We start from the raw sequence: 12,437 nt of genomic DNA on the forward strand, positions 1-12,437 counted from the left end.
CCCGCGCCGCCCGCTCGTTTGCTCCTCCCGCCCCCTCGTCCCTCCCGGCCGCGCTCCGCGAGTACCCGACGGCGGCAGGGGCCGCGCGGCCTTGCCTGGCTGAAGGGACTGAACGGCAGCGGCGCGAGCCCTGCTCCCTGCGCGGCTCCTGCGGACTGATTTCCCGGCGGCGCACTTACAGCCTCTTGTTTTCCACAGCCCCTACCCGCCACAGCAACTTGAGCCGCCGCACCTCGGAACCCGCCCACCGCCGCCCATTGGTCGCCGCGCCGGTTCAAACTGCCTGCGGCCCCGCCCGGCCCGGCTCCGGGCGCCGCGGATTCGCTCGTCGAGCTGTGACGTCACGACCGCAGCAGCTCCGCGGTTAGGTCGCGCGCGGGGAGTCGTTAGCTCTCATACTCGCTGGAACCGGTTGGGGTGAGGAGAGTGGGGGGCGGGGCTAAGGGCGCCGGGCGGCGATTGGTGGAGAAGGACGGTTTAAAAAACCGCGGGGACGGCTGCCATTCGTCGCCGGGGTCCGCGCGCGCTGCGATTGGGCGGAGCGGGATGCTGCAGCGTGGTTTAAATATACAAAGCCGGGGAGGGCGCAAAAGGAGGGGAGCTGTAGCCCGAGCGGCGTGTGGCCGTGCTCGGGGCGGCGGAGCTCAGCCATGCTGCCCGCCCGGGGAAGGGCGGGTCGGGTCGGGGCGCGCGCCGCGCGCCGCGCGGGGTCCGCTCGTGGGCCCTGCTGCGTGGGCTGCGAAGGGGAACGTGTGTACTCCCTCCTTCCGTCCCCCGAGGAGGGCGGCAGGTAGAGGCCTCGAGGAGAGGGCTCCGTTGAGCGCTCGGTGGTTTCAGGGCAAGCGCCGGGGGGAACGTGGCCCCTTTTGTCTCCGCTTCTGTAGGGTTGATGGCTGTTCTGTTGCGGTTTGGGCCCCTGCTCTGCAATTTGGGTTCTGCCCATAGCGGTTTCCTTCTGCCCCTCTCCTACTCCCCAGTCAGCGTCCCTCCAGATGGACGTGCTTACAGTCGGTGCTTCCCAACGCTCCCGCTTCTTCCCAGTGTGGTTGCAGCGCTGCTGTAGAACGGACTGAACTGCTTACTAAGGATGCGAGGTCTTCAGTGGAATTTTAATGGTGTTGACCTATTTCAACAGTAAAAGTAATAATAATAGCTTTTAAGCTGAAGCAGCGAGATGCCCTGAGCTATCCTGGTTGCGGGATGAGATTGGTCGGTGCAACTGACTTGATCTCCAAAGTCCCTTCCGTTCCAGATCTGCTCAGCATTAGAAGCATTGAATGAGAGGCATTTGTCAGGTCCGGTCCTTCAAGCTCATCTTTCTTCATTCTGACAAAGACATATTCCCACAGAATGTTGCTAATGTGGGAACAAATGCCTCCTTTGTCTCTCTTTCATATTAAGCTTTACATGTTTGCTCAAGCTGCGGCCCTGAAAGGCAGTGTGAACTGGAAGAAGTTGCTCCAAATCCCGTTTAAAACAAGCGTGGCTGGGAGGTGAATTGGCAGGGCTGTGCAGAGGTGTGTGTTCCCTTGGCAGATGTCAAAGCCTGTCAGAAGCTGCTTATCAGAGCTCTTATAGCACCTAACTTCTGTGGCTATTCCTTTTAATAGCGTGTAACCTATAAAGCTTACGCTTGTCTTCTACAATAAACATTTATGCAGGGAATGTTCTGTGTTCCAGTATTTTATTGCTGTAAACCAACCCATTACCTCTCAGTAGTGAAAGAATGCTGTCAGTTCTGTAGCAGTGAACTCGGTGAAGGCCTAGATGCTTTGCAAGCAGTGCTTTATTGCTTTATGTGCGGCCTTTACAAATGGTTTTACTTCATGTATTACTTGGAAAGTGTGACTTTGTTTAGTGAAGTAAGCTGCCAGATGGTTACTCATTTACTTTGTGGTGAAACACCTGCATATGACAGTTTCTTGCAGAGTGTTTTCTGGTTAATAAAGTCATTTTGTAGCAGATCCTAGAATACTTATACGTGCAGAATGAATCATCATACAACCATTAGTATGTCTGATGTAAAAAAAAATCATTTTTTGATTCACCAGAATTACCCAGAACTCTGTATCAGGCCATTCAAATGATAACAAAGTCGTACTACCTCCTGCATATTTTACAGCTGTAGGAAAATATAGATTAACACCATCAAAATCAGTTTTGCTTTTGATTCCTCACTAATGCAATCGTCAGGAAAATGAATTGTTCCACCAACTTTTGGGAAACTAAACTCTAAATGTTGGTGCTTCTAAAATAGTGTATCATGAACTCAGGGAGTTTGTCACTGAAAAGTAACCAGGGAGGTTAGAGGCATCAGAGACTATTTCTAGCAGTGGAAAGCGGAGCAGAATATTGCGTTATCTTACCCTTATAAGTAAATTATTCTGACAGTTCTTAAAACCAAAAAAATCTATGTAAGACTTATATTAAGAGAAAGAATTAAGAAAAAAGTATTGCAAGTTCATGTAAAAACATTACTTTGCAACAGTCGCTGGAAATTATGGGATACAATTGCAGTGAAATTTCTTCTATTGCATCTTTTTTTTCTTATCTACTCTTAAGAAAGCGATTGTGGAAAAGCAGGTAGGGTGAGAAAGTGTAATTACTGCCATGGGAAAAATGAGACCTGCCTGTCTTTCAAATGATTTAATCAAATGGTTTAAGGAAGCTGTTCCAAGTTTTGTTCTGCATTCTTGTTAAAACATCCTTTTCCTAGATTATCTTCTCTGCAAAAGAAAGCTTTTGTGCAATTAAATATAAACATGGAAAGTTACATCATGCTATGTCATGTAACATAGGGCAGCATAACAAACCAAACAGTTGTAGTCTTTAACATCTGTCTGTCCTCCAACAAGGAAGGCAGTATTGAAAATTTTCCATGCTTGAATATGATACTGGAAGCTTTCTGCAGCAGTGCTGATGCTGAAAGCTCCACGCAAGAATACTGATTTTCAAAAAGTTGTCTGTTCCAAAATTGTCTTTTTACAGAACCATCATACTTGGAAAAATGTTTCTCTGTGTGCCTAGTTCCACAATAAGCTGTCACTCTTTTTTCATTATACCCATACTGTTCCTTTTCAGACAAAACCACAAATTCTGTCTCAAGAGATTCCGTCACTGTTACTTTTCTAAAGCAGTGATCTATGCAGCATTGACTTTGGTCAGTCCATGTGGTTAATTTATGGATGACAGTTGTGGGTAAGAAGCATAAACTCCAGGACTTTAGGCTTAACTTCTAGTTGAACAATTCAGCTCATGAAATGACTGTTAAGTTTTATAGTTCCCTGTTTTCTAGCCATTCTGTGTTTCTAATCTGCTCCACAATTGCAATTCAATTTTGAGTGCTATTGTTAACTTCACTTAATCTTCAGTAAACTGAAAAGATGAAGATAAGCGGTGCAGTGACTAGAAACGTTGGGTAGAGGAAGACAAAAAGACCAAGGGGACAAGAGCAGGTTATGGAGCTGAGAAATTGGCTTAAAGAAAAGTGTGTTGGGGACAACAAAAATGAGCGAATAGAGTATAATACTTTACTCCTATCTTCCGAGGCCACTGTTTTTAGCTTTTCTGAATATTGTTATTAGGGGATAAAGTGATGAAAACCTCTTCTTTGAATCTCAATTAGTGTTTCAATCAACAGACCTGTTGTGTTTGGAACAGATGTGATTCTTGTGAGGGAACTGCAGGCTCCAGTGGCATGACCAAAACTCAGACCAAGCCTTTGTTCTGGTGTGAGTGTATATACGATGACAGCATCAGTTTAAATTCATTCCTTTGTATGAAGTGGGTCTACTGTCTCTCCCCAGAGACTGCTATTACCTGAATTCCTGTATGGAGTGCACCGTAATGTAGCATTAATGGCAGTGAAATTGGAAAGTAATCATTCTTGATTAATTGCAGTCTGCAGCTGAAATGGTTTCTCTTACAGATGTGAGAAGTCACTGTTTACCGGATGAATAATGAAAGTGAGTTATAACCACTCACGCTTTTAATATCACCTAACTAACTTCACAAAGAGTAATGCAAGCTATTGAAAGGCAAGGCAAATTTAGCTTTAGATTATCAGCATTTTTTTAATAGGGAAAAAAGGTTTAAAATCCAAGATATTAAAAGCATTTAAATAGGTCACTGCTTTAGAACTCCCCTTCTACTGTGGGTTACAAGGTCTATAAACAACAGCAATGTTTTGGGGCCTGTTTCATGAGAGTGTCTCTTACACTCAATACGTGGTAGGAGCTGTAGGATTAAAAGCAAAATGTAGGACTACCTAAGGTGTTGTTTACCTAAACTCAAAGCAACGCTCTGTTTGCTGTAGTGTTCCAAATATAAGCGGTTACTTTCTTTGTACTTCGATAAAAACATATGTAACTGCAGTGGGCCAAAAGTCCTCTAAGCTGATGTGTCTGTCAATAAGAAATTACGTTTAAAGTAACATATTGAAACTTTTCCCATTTTTTTTTTCAGTTATGTAGCACGGAGACAATATATATTTTATAAAAATGAACTACGTTTACCCTCTAAACATCACAATTTGATTATATCTGCTACTGTAAAGCCTGCATAACCAGTTAAGCAGCTTGTAGGCAAACAGTGGCCTTGGTACACCAGGCTGTTTCAGTCTGAAAGTTCAGTAACTTGTTTTGACTTCGTGCTGTGTACCAAATATTTTAAACAAAGACAGCCTACATTAGACACTACCAGGGACAGCTGCAGAGCAGAGAGTGAAACTGAAGTGGTCATATGATAGGAAATAAACACAACAAATCTCTCTTGGTACTGATGCAGATAATATTAGGAACACCAGCTGTTCCTGGTCATGATAATTGTTATACTTCAGAGAATTTTTTCAATCTTAATCTGAATTTCATTTTCTTATTTAAATTCAAAGAAATACTCATATAACATTTTTCCCCTTTACATCTTAATAAACTTCCTTATATTTTGCTATATTGTTCATCTCTTTTTACAGATATTGCAAGAAAATAGGTTTTTTTCCTTCTTCATCCATTAGCTAGTCCCTTTATACTGCCTGTGAAACTTCAAAATGTGACAGTACTAAATTGGTTTAAATGGGTAAAAAAAAGGATTGTTCCTTCTGCCCCCACCTCTCCACTCCCCAAAATCTTCATAAACATGAGTTTCTTTATCTGAAATGTAGACAAGACTTAAGTAAAATGTAATTACTACAACCAAATGTTGCATCATTTGGGACTTGGAGGACATTAGTTACAGGATATTTTTTCTTCTAAATAGCAAGACAAAGGTTTGGATTGTGTCTGGCCCTGGAGGTGTGACATCCAGGAAACAGAGCTGAAGAGGCTCTAGTCCCAGTTCAGCTCCTGAATAGTCAAAGCACATGTGTGAGACTAGCCGCTAGTGCTCATGCTGCCAAAATGAAGCATGTGGCAACTGATGATGGTTTTCAAATGTTGAAATTTCTACAGAATGTTTTGTTTATACCTTTTCCATTCAGAAACACTATTTTCTTCTGAGCGCAAGAAACCTGAAAGCAAACTGAACTTGACAGCAAAAGTTGTTATCTATGTAATTGCTGTTCTGAAATCTTTTAGGAAAGAAAAGAATACAATGAGTTGACAGAGATGTATACCACAGGCTGCAAGAGGAAGGAAGAATCTGTATTCTTCTGTCTCCTGCAGCCAATAGAGAGAAGTGGCTGCAGACAGCCTGATTCCTTGTAAGAAATGTAATACTCATAAGCTCATTGGCCTTGTGTCCAAGTAGTAAAGAAACACAAATTAACTTAAGTTTTGGTCATGTGAAGTACATCCTGATATGAAAATTGTTTTCGGCCACGGAAATACCACTGTGAGTCCATCTACATCAATAAATTAATTAGTTCAGAACAAGATTACGCTTTTAAAGGTAGTCCCCTGATGGGATTTTACTTACCATGCTTTCCTTCATATACTCAACTTCAGTATAAACCTTTCAGAGAATTCATTTTGATGCAAAACTTATTACTTACAATGATCAAACATGCTGTATGCTTCATTAGCTTGATTGCTGTGCAGTTTTTGTCATTACATTTTACAGTAATAATTAGCATTCTTAAGTGCTTTTTTAATTATTGTAATGTGTACAAACCCACTTTTCCAGCATTTAAAAAAATATATGTGAAGATATAATTCATTTTGGAACAGACTTTGATGATATAGCTATGAACAGAGATAACCACAGAAAGATGCTTAAGAGGTAAAAGAGTTGTAGTATTACTGTTGCTAATTCTGACATAAATTACAAGATCATGTAAAAATCTGCTCAGTCACTTGTGGAAAGAGGTAAAGGGTTTTTTTTTGTTTTTTTTTTACTGCCTGTTGGTAGTTGTAACAGTAGAATTAGGTCTCACCTGTGGTTATCAATAAATATTAAAAACCAAACACGTAGATAAAAAGCCTTTAAACACCATTATATCTGTTTAAACATCATAATGTTGAAACTAGAGGGTGAGAGTCACCTTTTCTCTGTGATTATGTTGTATGTTTGTTTGTTTTTCTTTAGAAAATGTTCTAGACCTGATTCCAAATTTAGATTTGCAACTGTAAGGTTGGAAGCTTTATGAGTATGAAAGCTGAGACTCTAACATCATCTTCTAAGTAAAGGATTAGAGACTTGAAGAGCATGAAAGATGAAGCAGAAAAATCACAATCTGGTGATTGCTAAGGAGAAGCAATGCTTTTGAGCAACTGCTATGTATTAAACGATTGATAACTGTAAGTAACGTACAAATGTGAGAAACATAGTACCCTAAGTACTTTGCAACTACAATAGTAACTTCTGCCTACTGGTCTTTTTTTTGGTGAGAAATTTTGCAAAACTTTTTATCAGATCTTTTCCCCATATTTTTCTATAAAGGGTTTCTCTTCAACAATATCAGAAAAAAAACAATTTTAGTTCAAAACTATAATTATACTTGAGTTTGTTGAAGTATAACCCTTTATCTTGTAAACAGAGTGAACTGTACAGGAAGTCAGGAAGACGTTTAAACATAATTTTATTCATTTTATTTTTATGAAAGTATCCATACTAGTATCAGACTCAACTCAGTTTCTACTGACTGAATCCAGATAAACATCCTCTGAAGAATTTTTAAATCGTGCACTGTAGATTTTAGGTGGAGGAAGTGTTCACCTGCTCCCAAGGAGCACTTTGTAGCTGCTGCTAACTTGAAGTGTGTAGTCAGACCTAAAGATGCTTACAGCTGTACTGCAAAGATGAGGACAGTACAATGGACCAGAGGCATGCAGAGGTTGTAAAGGAGCAGTGTAGTTTCTAGAACCCGAGACAAAACTACAAAGGTATATGTCATTAAAAGTAGAAAGTAAGTGATTAAAGACCATGTCACATCTAAGTTTATATAACCAGGAAATGGTGCTTCTCAGAGTTTAAGATGGTAGCAAAGACTATGTGCTTTGTTTTCGTGGTATCAAGAGAGCACAAAAATTCACTGTAAACATATGAGATTCTTTTGCTGCCAAAATAAAGAGCTGACCCAGCTTTTTATTTCTTTTCAAGGGATTAAAAACTAACTCTTAAGTCATACACAAGTGTCGGATCTATTATTAATAGCTTATTTTTTATTATATTGTTAAGCAAAACCTCTGGGAACTATAGTTTTTGCTGTACATCCCTGGTTATTGCGTTTCATTTCAGAAAAGTACTACTGTTGATTTTTGCTGGGTTCATTTCTGGCTGCGATCTCATACAATACAAAACGAAATGTTAATCAAAGCAGCCTGGATGGACAAATGATCAATGCATCAGTGACTCTGAAACAAACAGATGGATGTGCTCTTTTAACTTGCCTGAATGGGGGCTTGTGAGGAGAAAGATTATTGAAACCTAATACACACCTCAGCACAAAGCTGGAGGTGGGCTCTGTGCTCATACGCGGTTCTATTTGAAGCATCTCACTTAAGACACATTCACATACACTTTACAAACAAAATGTATGTGTCGTATTTCAATGTTTAAGTCCCACAACAAATAATTTCTGGCACATATATTCAGCCAAGAACGCTTCACGTTTCTGTACCAACAGTTACGCATTTTTTGCACATGAAAATGAAGCTTTTTAATAGAAGGTCCTTTTTGCCTAACTAACGTTTATTGCAAAACTGAGCTGGTACAAACTGTGAAGGGGAATGTATTACAGATCTTCAGAGCATTTACAGTACACAGGCTTATCAGTTTTAATCCTGTAACACCTAGATTATTCTTAAAATACAATGTTTATTTTTGGACCCTGTTTACTGCTTTAAATCTAATAAAAGCACCGGTTACATAAACTCTTATACACTTAATTTTCATTTTGCAAGCTGGAATGCTTTAAAAAAAAACAAAAGGAACATTGGCTTCAACAGGATTACTCAAAGATCTGAAAATACGAGTTTTACACTAATTTAATTATTTTGGTTAAAGGTAGGATTTTCTCTCTTACTATCTTACTTAGTTCTCCTATAATGAACTCTATCACCAAGGTTGGAAAAGACCTACAAGATTGTCCAGTCCAACTGTCCACCTATCACCAATAGTTCCCACTAGGCCATGTCCCTCAACACAACATCTAAACGTTCCTTGAACACCTCCAGGGTTGCTGACTCCACCACCTCCCTGGGCAGCCTGTTCCAGCCCCTGACCACACTTCTGGAAAAGTAGTACTTCCTAATGTCCAGCCTGAATCTCTCCTGGCACAACTTGAGGCCATTCCCTCTACTCCTATCACTAGTTACATGAGAGAAGAAGCCGACCCCCACCTCACTACAACCTCCCTTCAGGTAGTTATAGAGAGCGATAGAGAGTCTCCCCTGAGCCTCCTCTTCTCCAGACTGAACAATCCCAGTTCCCTCAGCCGCTCCTCATAAGGCCTGTGCTCCAGACCCCTCACCCGCTTCACTGCCCTTCTCTGAACACGCTCCAGGGCCTCGATGTCTTTCTTGCACTGAGGGGCCCAAAACTGGGCACAGTACTCGAGGTGGGGCCTCACCAGGGCTGAATACAGAGGGACAATGACTCCTCTACTCCTGCTGGCAACACTATTTCTGATACAAGCCAGGATGCCATTGGCCTTCTTGGCCACCTGGGCACACTGCTGGCTCATGCTCAGCCGAGCATCAGCCGATACCCCCAGGTCCTTTTCTGCCACACAGTCTTCCAGCCACTCTGCCCAAGCCTGTAACGATGCCTGGGGTTGCTGTGGCCAAAGTGCAGGAGCCGGCACTTGGTCTTGTTGAACTTCATCCCATGGGCTTCAGCCCAGAGATCCAGCCTGTCTAGATCCCTCTGTAGGGATGGTAATAGAAATTTTCTTACATGATTAAGTATCCAAATAAAGTTGCATTTTAGCTATTCTAGTGAAGAAGTTAAAAAAAAAAATGTTTCCGAATAAATCTTAATATTCCTGTGTTTTCAGCTTTATGCTTAAACAGCTGGACACTAAACGGGAAGCAGTAGCAGTCACTGGGTGCTGGAGTGGGAGAGGAAAAATCAGAATGTAAAAAATTTGAAAAGGAGCATGATAAAATGGAACTTTGTTTCTGCTAAGAAATGAGAGATTTGATCACTTTTCTTTATCACGTTTACAGTGAGAAATAGATTTCAACCTCTAAAATACTTAAAATACAATGTTTAAACTGTTTCCATGATTTCTGGCACACTGCCAGTGACTTCCTGTTGATTTGGTTGCTCTTTCATCAAAAACATCAGGGAATGTGGTGGAACGTGTAGAATATTTAAAGCAAATTAAAGGAACCTGTTTTTAACTGAAACTGTTACAGTCTGAAACAAATAAAGTGTACATTTACTGTTAAAAATTGCACCATTTTCCTTAGCGCTGTATTTGCTAACAGGATAATTTGAGGTGCCAAACACAAGTGCACTAAAGTACTCTTCGACTTCGACTCTTCGAGATGAATGGTACCTAATGGGGAAGGGAGTAGTCAACCCCAACTGAACCTTATCGTGTGATGGTGTATATGCAGTTAGAACATTTCTTTTCCAAGATTACTCGTAACACATTTACAGCCTGCCCGCAATATATGCAAGGTGATGTGTCCAGTTATCATTCTTCCTTCTCAAATTATAAAACCACATCAGTCAAAAGCTAACAGGAGCTGGGACATATGGCATCTCAAAGTGCATAACCTGCTCAGCTTCCACCTGTGCCTGGCCCTTCTTGGTGCCAGGAAGGGCTCCTGCTGAGTTTGGGGTCCGTGAGGTGTGAATCTGGGCACTCTTTTCAAGACAAAGTAGCTTTTAGGCATTCCTACCAAAGGAGATGTTCCCTCCCTGTTCCTGAATCATTCACACAGTCCTGCCTTCCATCAGACCTTCCTCTCTGCTGGGACATGATCGTGTAACTGAGCAGTAAAGCCGATGGGAGTTAAACTTGACTAATATTCTTTTCCCTTATCTAGTTGTAACCCAACCCAGTTTGCCATGGAGCATTATACATGCTCTTACAGGCACAAAGACAGGGCACAGGTGTGAAAGTGAGCAGCTTACAGCAGAACTGTGTTTCTCAGCCCTGCTGCAGCCTTATTGTGATCTAATCACGAAACTATGACACTGCTCTATTGAAATTCAGCTTAGGAATTAGCATACTGGCGAGCACGGCTGAAATCGGGCATTTTAACTGCTCACAAACTGTACTAAGAGGATCAGAAGCATACTTGAGACATAGAAGCAGCCTCCTCCTTTTAACAAATCACAGCAAACGTAACATAGATTGTATATTTTATGCTCATTGTAAGGTCAAAACCATCTGAAGAAATGAAATGGATCTCAAAAGGCACCATGTAAGGTGCTAGAAATTGCTACTCGTGACTTGATTTCTACTGGAAACTTCCTGAAACTCACCCTTCTCTCAATGTTCCAAGCATATGCTTCCTATTTTCTTCCTTAGGTAAGGCCTGCTATTGTTGTGTTTGTTTGTTTCTTAATATTAACATCATTACTATTTTTGAAAGGGTCGAATCACAAGAAACTTTGAGTTAAATGTCCGTTTTCTGAGATTACGCAGTGGCATGGTGTGGAATTAAACCCAGACGCTTCACTTAGTCTTCAGCTGGGCTGATAACAAAGGAGGGATTGATATTTTTCCCAGCTCTTACCCAGTTCCACCCTTTCATCACGAAACATGCCTTTCTGTGTAACTGCTGCCTGTTACTGTAGCTCAGCCTGACTCCGGTTGCCGTATCCTTCACTCAGTCGCAACTGCTGGGAGCTAAGCGGGAACTACCCTTGTTCTCTAATGCCAGGTTATGCAATCAGATTAAAAAGCCATCTGCAGCACAAACCCAAACTGCGGCATAATCGCGCTCCCTGGCTCAGGCAGTTCTTCGGCTTACACGGGATCTGCGTCTTCTCAAATCGCTCACTGACCTCCCCGTTACTCTTCTGATTCCACAAGCGCGCGGTAACGGATACGCTCACATATTTCCGTGGTTAACTCACTGCTCGGAGCGCAGGCAGCCCGGATGCCTTTTCGCGAATTTAAGGGTTCAAAAGGAACGCAAAGCCTCGCTCCGTTCTGCGCTCTGAAAGCGCTCGGACGAAAATAGGTCAGAGTTGGCCCCTCTGTCACCGCAGCAGCTGACCTATTACAGGTTTTGCGTTAACGCGGCTCTCGTGTAGCTTTCTGAGAAAGAAGCTCGAAACGCTTCTTTTCTCAGTACCGCCAGCGTTAGAGCCGGCTGTGCTGCGAAGCCTCAGAGGCCGCTTCCCGCCCCCGGCGGCGGTGCGTTGCGGCGCGGCCCCTTCGAACGCCTGCATTTCAAATCCCAACGGCCGCGCCGCCGGGGAGGAGCGAGGCGCGGGGGGCAGGGAGGAAGGAGGGCAGCTCCGCCGCAGCCAGCCCGAGCCGCCACCGCCCCAGCGCGGGCCGGCCTCCTGGCGGCGGGGGGCGGGCGGCGCGGCGCGAGGTGGGCTGAGCCGCAGCACGGAGCTGCGCCCTGCGCCCCTCCAGCGCGGCCCGCAACCAGCGGAGCGCCTCACGCCGCCGTGCACGCCGGGAGCTGTTGTTTCCCCGCGATCCCGCGCGCCACGGAGGGCGGCGGGCGGAACTGCGTTTCCCGACGCGCCCCGCGACGCGGCAGCGAGCGTGCGCAGCGCGACGGGGCGGGGCGGCGGGCAGGTTGCTGTTGTTGCATAGGAAACAGCTGAAGAGTCTCCACATGACAGAGGGGGAAGGAGGAAGTGGGGCGGCCCGTTGGGCGCCGCCAGCGCGCCGGTAGCCGCGGGACTCGGAGCTCGGGCACCCGTCGCGTTGCGCGTCTCCCTGCGGCTGGGCGAGGCTCGCAGCCCGGGCTGAGCGCGGCCGGAGAGCCCTCCGGGCCCGAGTCCCCCCGCGAGGGGGAAGCGGCGGCGCTCGCGGAGCTTCCCGCCAGCCCGCCGCGGGGCATGAACGGCTTCGCCCCCGA

At 44.0% G+C, this 12,437-nt stretch overlaps 1 protein-coding gene across 2 annotated transcripts in view; it reads right to left on the reverse strand.

Moving 5' to 3' along the window:
* Positions 1–266, reverse strand: part of HMGB2 (high mobility group box 2) — a 2,115-nt gene extending 1,849 nt beyond the window's left edge. The window contains exon 1 of one of the 2 annotated variants that reach the window (XM_021396541.1): positions 66–266. The gene's annotated coding sequence lies outside the window, so the exon portion shown is untranslated. The remainder of the gene's footprint in view (positions 1–65) is intronic. The other variant, XM_021396540.1, reaches the window with a different exon arrangement.

Source organism: Numida meleagris, chromosome 4 (genome assembly GCF_002078875.1).
Source record: "Numida meleagris isolate 19003 breed g44 Domestic line chromosome 4, NumMel1.0, whole genome shotgun sequence".
In the NCBI taxonomy this organism is placed as follows: domain Eukaryota; kingdom Metazoa; phylum Chordata; class Aves; order Galliformes; family Numididae; genus Numida; species Numida meleagris.